The sequence below is a fragment of the Manis pentadactyla genome, chromosome 13 (assembly GCF_030020395.1).
Source record: "Manis pentadactyla isolate mManPen7 chromosome 13, mManPen7.hap1, whole genome shotgun sequence".
Classification (NCBI taxonomy): domain Eukaryota; kingdom Metazoa; phylum Chordata; class Mammalia; order Pholidota; family Manidae; genus Manis; species Manis pentadactyla.
The window spans coordinates 70,958,206-70,966,955 of record NC_080031.1 but is presented as its reverse complement, the minus strand read 5'-3'; the positions used below and the strand labels follow the sequence as shown (position 1 = coordinate 70,966,955).

At 41.6% G+C, this 8,750-nt stretch overlaps 1 protein-coding gene and 1 pseudogene across 1 annotated transcript in view; one reads left to right on the top strand and one right to left on the bottom strand.

The window, feature by feature from the left end:
• Positions 1–995: 995 nt before the first annotated feature.
• LOC118921389 (60S ribosomal protein L39-like) lies at positions 996–6,501 on the bottom strand (annotated as a pseudogene).
• Positions 6,502–6,880: 379 nt separating this feature from the next.
• The window catches only part of SRFBP1 (serum response factor binding protein 1), a 157,690-nt gene continuing 155,820 nt past the window's right edge, over positions 6,881–8,750 (top strand). The window contains exon 1 of the mRNA XM_057490365.1: positions 6,881–7,070. The gene's annotated coding sequence lies outside the window, so the exon portion shown is untranslated. The remainder of the gene's footprint in view (positions 7,071–8,750) is intronic.

Here is an 8,750-nt window from a genome sequence, read left to right as displayed (position 1 = left end):
ATATGGTGGATATTGTCCAACTGAGCTTGAACAGTCTGAGAGAAATCAGACAAATTAAAACAACCCATTCCTGGGGACTGTTCACATCCCATATGTTCTTTTAACAGTAAATAGTCTGTAGTTGTAAGATTTTGGAGCACTACAATTTGCGCTTCTCCTAATTCTTGTTTGAGTTCCAACAGTATAGATCCAGTCAAATTTGTTGTTTTACTGTATGCACAGGCCAGTTTAGATATCTCCTTCTTCATTCCCATGGCAAGTCCAGGAACTGGTTGGATTTTGTGACTCATTTTGAGTTAGTTTTTGTGAAAGGTATAAGGTCTGTGTCTAGATTTTTTTTTTTTGCACATTACCTGTTTTTTTCCAGCACCATTTGTTGAAAAGACTACCTTTGCTCCATTGTACTGACTTTGCTCTTCTGTCAAAGATCCATTGGCTGTATTTATGTAATTCTATTTCTGGGCTCTCTATTTTGTTCCATGGATCTGTCTATTCTTTCACCAATACCACACTGTCTTGATTAAAGTAGCTTTATAGTAAGTCTTGAAATCAGGTAGTGTCAGTCCTCCAACTTTGTTCTCCTCCTTCAATACTATATTGTCTATCCTGGGTCTTTTGCCTCTCCATAAAACTTTAAATCAATTTGTTGATATCCACAAAATAGCTTGCTGGGACTTTGATTGAGATAGTTGCTCTTCTTCATTCCTGTTCCAGAGCTCATTGCCTGTAATTTGTTCCTCTCTAAGCAGAACTCCCTGCTGCTGTCTTCCACATGACCTCTCCTTTCCCTTTCAAAATGGCATCTCTTTTTTTTTCCAAATGAAAGGTCTCACATATTTATTACTGAACCAACCTATCAGTGCACAGACACAGAAACAAAGAGAAAAATCATTTTCCTAATAAAACACGTCCAACTGTCCAGAAAGTAGTGACGTTTTCAGAGTGACATGGCTAGATACAAGTGACCTTGAAACAGCAAAAATACGTATGTCATCTCATGTTGCAAGACCCAGCTTGGCTCTTCTCCAATGTCTCCTTTGAAGTTGTCCCTGATTTGATTTCCAGTTTTCGTCTGCATCCAGTGGGGAATGGGATGATTTTGCTTTTGTTTCTTGGTCAGAAATCACTTGATCCCGAAAGTCTTATGAGAAGATATGGCGAACAGAGTCAACCTCACAAACCAGGCAGTGGAGAAAGGGAAAGAGGGAAATTACATCTTGATTTCTTCTTCCCCCTAAAGAAAACTCCAATGGGTATGAGGAAAGCCACAATCTGATAAAACCACAGCTGATGTGTTTGACTTATTTGTAATTCTAAAACTTTTCTAGAAGTACTTGCCTTTAACCCAGTGAATATCCCTCTAACTGGCTGAGTTTCAGGTACTTTTTGGTTGGAGATGTGTATTTTATCCTTCAACGAGGACTGGTCTTTATAGTTGGGGAGTGAGTCAAGGTAAGGAGGTGAACTTTCCTTCCATTATGAGGAAGGGGAGGAGAAAACTGAGGAAGATGGTACTTCCTACCAGAGAATCACTGAAGATACAACTTAAGGAGGTCCCCTCCCCTCCCCTCCCCTCCCCTCCCCTCCCCTCCCCTCTCATCTTGCTCACAAGGGGATAAGTGATAGGCTCTGATTGTATTCACCTTGGGATTCAGGGTTTTTTGGAGAACACTTAGCCTTTGAAGCACAAGACATCTGAGTTCAAATCCTCAAGTGGTGATATGACCCAAGGCTAATGTGACCTTGGGAAAATTATTTATCTCTGAGTTTAGCTCTCTTTTCATTTGTAAAACAGACATATTACCCTTATAAGGTTGTTGATATTTCAATGAGATAAATAAAATACCTACTATGATATCTAGTGGGTATTTAATAAACAATAGCCTTTATTAATAATTGCCTTTTAAGTGCTAATGGGTAGAGAAACCTCCAGCTAGGCAAGTATGTGTGAGCTAAGAACTAAGAGTATTTAATGGCAAGCATCAAATTTGAGAGGTACTGAAATCAATTTTTCGATAGTAACACTATTAAAAAGGATGGCTAGGGTCCTATATCATTGCTCAAATATCTATTTAACCTGTAACATTCCTGATGGATTTCCCTATAGCAAGGCTCCTATTGGCAGTATAGGCAGGTTTATGGGGCAGTCAATGTCTTAGTTGCACAGTGACCCTCATACTATATGAGATTATGAATTTAAAATGCTTGTGTGAAATTCCAGCCACACAGTCCCCCTGCCTCAGCCTTGTTATGACATTAGGGCCTCCCTTTATTTCTCTGGTTTATTGGGTTGTCTTGTTAATGTGTTTCAGCCCAGGCAAGTTCCTATGGATTCAGTGTGACCAAAGAAATTGACCGCAAAACGCTCTTTGGGGTAAAAGGGTCTTACAAAACTGCCGTCAGGGCCCATCTCTCTCTCTCCTGCTCAAGCAGCAACCACCGGCCCTCTCTCTCTCTTCTCTGGTACAGATAAGCCCTCTGTTCCCCAGGTAATTACCCATTGATATGGAGATGAAAGATGCAAATGCACTAAGGCCTTCTTCTTTACACCTCAGAGTGCCTGCTGATATGCAGATGTACCAAAGCCAGGTGAGATATTCTGGAAATATTACAATTTTACCCACATGGGTGTTGTCAGTAGTGTCCGAAGCCCCTATTGGTGGCTCCTGTGGCATAGACTCTGGGAGATTAGGGATTTGTATTCATGAGTTTAGGGTGAGGGCAGCAGGGAGGAGGGTAATAACAAGGATTTCAGGAACCCAGAGAACAAGGAAGAGGCATGATTGCTTTTCAATCTGAACAGGCTTCCTATACGCTCCTTTCCCCACCAGGATCTCAGTGCTGAACCCATTTGCTTTTCTTTACATTTACACCACCCATGAGGTCTGATACATGTCCCTCTTCCCTTTAAGACTAGCACTGGAGAGAGCACAGCTTCTCTTTTGTCTGCCAGTTCCAGCACTTTAGTTCTCTAATAAGAGATTTTGCTGCTAGTTGTAAGATAAATTTTAGCCAAAATAAGCAGGCAAAGAGAGGCAACAAAGGGCCAGGTAGTTTATTTGAGTGCAACTCCTGGGTGATGTTCTGCAGTCTGGGTATTACAGGCCGGGGACGTCATACCCGGTCAGGGAGGTGGGGGCTTATAAGGGGTTAGGAGGGGGAGGAGTGGGCAAGCTATCCTAGGGGGCATGGAGAGGTATGATTGGCTAAAGGTGACATAATTGACAACTAGAAAACTTTTTTCCTCCCAAGAGGGAGGAGGATGACATCCGGATCTTAGTTGGCACATCAGAAGGATGGAATTCAGGAAGAGCTGTCCCCTTTCCATATAAGGCACAGACCTTGGGGTCTTGTCTGTTCTCCCCCTATGGCATCTCTTTGTTCTGTTTGCATGTCCTTGTTTTTCCTTCCTCCAGCCTAACACTAGTAATAATATGGAGTATACAACATTTTATTTTTAAAAAAATACAAGTTTCCATTTGTAGAGCCATCCTTCCTCTTTTATTTCTTAGAAATAAAGCTAAAGAAAAAAACTGAAGTAACTAAAGAAATTAAAGGAGGAAACAAAAGCACACAGTCTTTGAGCATTCAAAAGACAGACTGAAAAATTCAGTTATAGTTAAGGGAATAATTAGATTCAAGAATTCCCAAGGACTTGTCATGTTAGGAGGTAAATTAGTGGCCTCTGGGCAGGAGACAGGGAGGGGAGGATGAAAGGCAGACATGCATAATTTACCTTCACTCCCTCCATTTCCTTACATTACTAATCTTGCCACAAGGTCAGAGTTACATTCAAGTTGCATACGAAGTCGGGACTGGATTTAGCCTTGTTAAGGGGAGGTGAATGACATTAGGGGGGTGATCTATGAGAAGCAGCAGCTTGGAAGCAAAGGGATTGCCTACAGACACCTCTCTGTCATATTCTTTCAGGGAATATTTTGCATGTATGTAAGTCAGGTCCTGTCTACATTTATCCTTTCATTCAACTATTAGTGAATATTGACTGTGCTATGACAAATACTGGGGAATCAGAGAGGCAATAGATATATTTAAAGATGCTCATGTAATCATTAATATTATATGTTTTGATAACTAAGCTCAGTTGTCGTGCTTAGTAGAATAACAATTCTGCATAGCAAAAACTATTTCATTGGCCACAAAGTAGAGGATTCTTCCTATATGTCAGGTGTCATCAAACTTTTTCTATAAAGGGCCAACTAGTAAATATTTTTGACTTTGCAGGCTATCTGGTCTCTGTTGAAACTACTCAGTTCTGCAGTTGCAGTGTGAAAGCAGCCATCGACAATACCTGAAGGACTATGCATGGCTGTGCCAATAAAATTTTATTTATGGATATGTGAATTTCATATAATTTTTATATATAAAGCCACACAGCAGGTCAGAGTTGCAGGAGAATAAATAAATGAATTACAAGCATTTAATTGTTTCACTGCAACAGTTCTTTGCTGTATATCAAAGATAGGTTGTTTAAGGGGAAATTTAATAAACTAGTAGTTTCTGATGAATAAGAGGCAAAAGAATACCCTTGCATTTCATTAGCTATTGTAGTCCCACAGTTCTATATACAGACTGGTATGGCCTCAGAACATTTGTGTAGTCTCCAACAACCCTGGAAAGTTTTATTTGGGCTGAGGTTTGACACTATTTGGAAAACCTTGGAAAGAGTAAGTATGTGTAAAAAGGTTAGGTTTATTTAATAATAATAGCTAACATCTACTGATTTCTGACTACATGCCAACACTGTACTCATTTAATCCTCATGATAATTATATAAAAAGAAAGTCTGTAACTATCTCCATTTTATAGATTAAAAAAAAAAGTAAAGCACAGAGAGATTAAGTAACCTGCCTGAGTGGTTAGGCCAGAATTCAAATTCAGGTAGTCTTCTCAAGGCTGAAGGAATTAAATGAAAACTAACATTTGTACAGAGTTATGGGACTGGAAATGTTGTTGATAGTCAGGTTTAACTTGCTAATTTTATAGATGAAACAAATGAGTCTTAAAGTTAACAAGACTTCCCAAGGTCACATAGCAAATGTGAGATGAGGAGTCGATGTCAGATCTCCTAACTACTTGGTTGCTTAGTTTCTTTTACTCTGCTATACTTTATGCCCTTCAAAATAAAAAACTGGGCAGAATAGAATGAGTAACATCTCAAACTTTGGGTAGATGTAGAAGTTATGTGGGACACAGAAAAATCTTCATGTAGGGTCTAAAATATAAAATTAAACTAAACCATTTTAAATGATATTTGAATTAATAATTAAAATACCAATTAAACTGCAATTACATTAGACAACACTAAAATAGTTTAAGACAAAGTAAATTTTAAGTCCCTCATTTTTATGATGAGACCGGAATAAGTAATGTAATTTAATTACGTCTTTCAAGTTAGAGAAAGGAGGGTAACTCTTAAACTTTTTTTTAATGTAGGTTTTTATTGCCAAACAAAGTAAATATACATTGTAAAACCTTTGGGAAAGTAAAAGGAAATAAAAATTAGTAGTCCTCCTCCCATCCAAGTATGAAGTGCAAAGGCTTGCTTTTTTGTTTTTGTTTTGCCACAACAAACTTATAAGAAAAACACTTAGTAATTAAAAAAAATACTCTTTTTGGGTGGAGAGTTTCTACATTCATTCATTTAACATTGAACACCTAAACTGGAATTAGCATTGTGCTAGACAACTTGGGACACACAGACGAACAGGACAGTCAGTCCCTAAGAGATTTACAGTACATGGGAGGAGACATATAAACAGATGCTTATCAATAATAATAGTAAACCTCTGTTAAAATACAGTAAGGGTTGACTCTTACTATTGCTGACACTGATCATTTTGGAATTCTTAGATTTCTCCAAAACAAATGCTCAAACGCGGTACTTGTTTGCAATATGATTAGCCGCACTGCTTCAAAATGTAGGTTAAGGTAAACTTAGGTGAAAACATTTCATTTTAGTTCTTGTCAAGTGTTTGAACCGATCAAAAGTACCTTGCTTGGCGAGTTGGAAACGCTCGTGCGACTCGGTTAAGTGCTGCGCCAGGATAGAGATGCTTTAAGGAGTTGGTTGGCTGGAGCCCTGACGGGCTGCCTGCGGGAGCGGTGCTTGCTGGGACTTGTAGTCTCTACAAGGACTGAGGCCACTGCAACTCCATTTATAATGCTTTTCTCCTTTCGAAGCTCTGGACCCTCAGTCGGATCAAACCCTGCTCTAAGGCACAATTTGATAACTCTTACCTCATTCTGGTCTTGTTATGTTTCTACCAGGTTCCCCACGTTCAACACTCAAAAGGACGGAGTCGCTCACAAGCCTCAAAGAGACTGGCCTGTCCTGAGAAGTGGGCGGAGTCCCAACTGGACTGGAGCTCGGGACTGGCCAGCATCTGAGGAGAAGAGGCGTTTTCATACCCACTAGCAGAGTTGTATACTGTGGTAAAACAATGAGCCCTTTACCGCAGTTCACCTCGTTCCCCAAGACATCTCGCGATATTTCGAGCGAAGGGCTCTAGAGATGCGTAGTGGGCGGCGAAGGCCAGTGGGGGGAGTGTGCACTGGCGCTGAAAGGCACAGCTCAGTCGAGCGTGTGCTGCCTGCGCCACTTGGGCTCTCCCAGCGCTACCCACCTGGAGCCCGGCGCAAGTGTATGGAAGCCGCGGCCCTGCAAGTGAGGCGGCCTGGGGTCTCGGCCGCTGAATCGACCGGGAGCTTCACCTGGGCCCGCGCGGGTTGTGACAGGTGCGCGGACGAGCGCAGCGCTCCTCCCGCTCGCCGGCCCGCCCCCTCCGGGCCTCGGAATGAGCTGCGGACCCGGCTGAGCGGTTCTGGCACCTGGCGCCTGGCCCCTGTCACTGCCGTCGCCGCCCAAGAGCGGACGCCGCCCCTGAGAAAAGGAGGGAGGCAAGCGGCTGCCGACCCCGAGCATGAACTGGACGCGGCGTCCGTTGCTGGACTAAAGCGCGGACATGAACCTGCACCAGGTCTGACCGGGGCTGTGAACCCCGGCGACCGCTGCTTCTCCGTGGGCAGTGTCGGCGACCAGCGCTTCAACGGTGAGTGAGGGAAGCTCCCGCTTCGCCCGTGGCCGGTCGGCGCCCCTGAGTCAGCCGGGCTCGGCCTAGATGACGGGCGGAGGCCAAGAACGCCTCGTCAGCCCGACGGGGGCGCCCACGTCCCCCACAGAGGTCCCCGCCCCTAGCGCCGGGTGGACCTGGCCTTTGAGAGCGAAGGAAGCTTTAAACATTCTATTCATTGAAGTGCTTATACGGAGCCTGAACTCAGAAGTTAGAATGTTTCTTAGGATTTTTAAAGTTTTAGTCTGACGTCCTTGCTCTGGGATGGTTTGCCTAAGTCGTTTATCCAAAAGTCGTTGTGTAACGTGTGTGTGACAGGCTTTTGATCACCCCACTAGATAGATTCAAATAGTCGAGTTTAGAAATAGTTGGGATTGGTTTCATTTCTTTATTGTAAGTTACGGTCATATATCTCGGTATTTAAAAAAGTAGGTGTCTTGAAACAGTTACTGATTGCTATTGATGTTGGGGTTCTTGTTCACGAAACCGAAGAATGAGCTTCACAAACAGTCAAGGTAGGAAAGCAAGATAACAGGCTTTTATTTAGAGATAAAGTGAAAGAACAGAGCTCCCGGCTGACGTTAGGAGGGGACAAGAGAGTCCGTGGTGGTGCGTTGTCTAGGGGATTTATAGGTAGTTGAGAGACCCAGAGTTAGGGAGGTGGAACTACTAGATGGTCTCTAAATGTTTATTTTTAAGGAGACACTAAGTTTCTTATTAGTTTTCTAGATTATTTTGTGGAGTTAACATAAGAAATTTACTGTTTTGATCGTTTCTCAGAGTAGTAGTTTCTTGGTTTGGGAGCATATCAGTCAAGGCTGCTTATTTTGCTTTCAAGGTGAGCTGAGTTACTGACTTGATTAGGGCTGGAGGAGGAAAAGCAGCATCTGGATTAAGTTAAAGATAAACTGGGCCTCTCGGCAGGCTAAAGTAAATTTTACAATAGCCTCATTTAATTGACACAAATAAGACATGGGCTATGCTGAGGTATTTTCTTATCTGGGGGATGTTCAAACATTTTAGGCCAGGTTATTCTTGGCCTTTTTTAGTTTCAACTAATCTTCATTGAAGAATGCTTATATTCCTAGTTTGATATTTTACTTTAGAAAATTAATGTGACTTGTTTGATCGTTTAATATGGCGTTTTGGTAGGGGTCTTTTTCTGGAGGCCCTCACCCTACTCTGACTACACCCACGGTCCCTGTCTCACTATCAATAACTAGCACTGAGTAAAAAATATAATGAAAACAGAGCTTTTCATTTATTTTTCCTCCAGTTCACTGAGGAATAACTTTGGAAAGAAGAAAACATTTTTTTTCCACAAATAATTCATTCGTGCCATCCTGTGAATTCCATAAGTAACAGTTTAGAAGTCCTGGGAAATATTTATTATTTTAGATTGCTCACATTAATTACTGAAATCTGTTTTTCAGTAAAACTCCTGTTTGCTATGTAGTGGTAATTTCAGGTTAACTTTTATTGATAGTGACTTGTTTTTCATTCTTCCCCAGATATTAGAAGGAAGAGGGCCCTAAGCTTTGGCTACTTACCAGTAGTGTGGCATTTTCTGCCTCAACTATACTTTTTAATAATAACTTCAAACTGTCATCAGTATTGCTCATGATACACTTTATCTAAACATTTATAATGCTGATTACT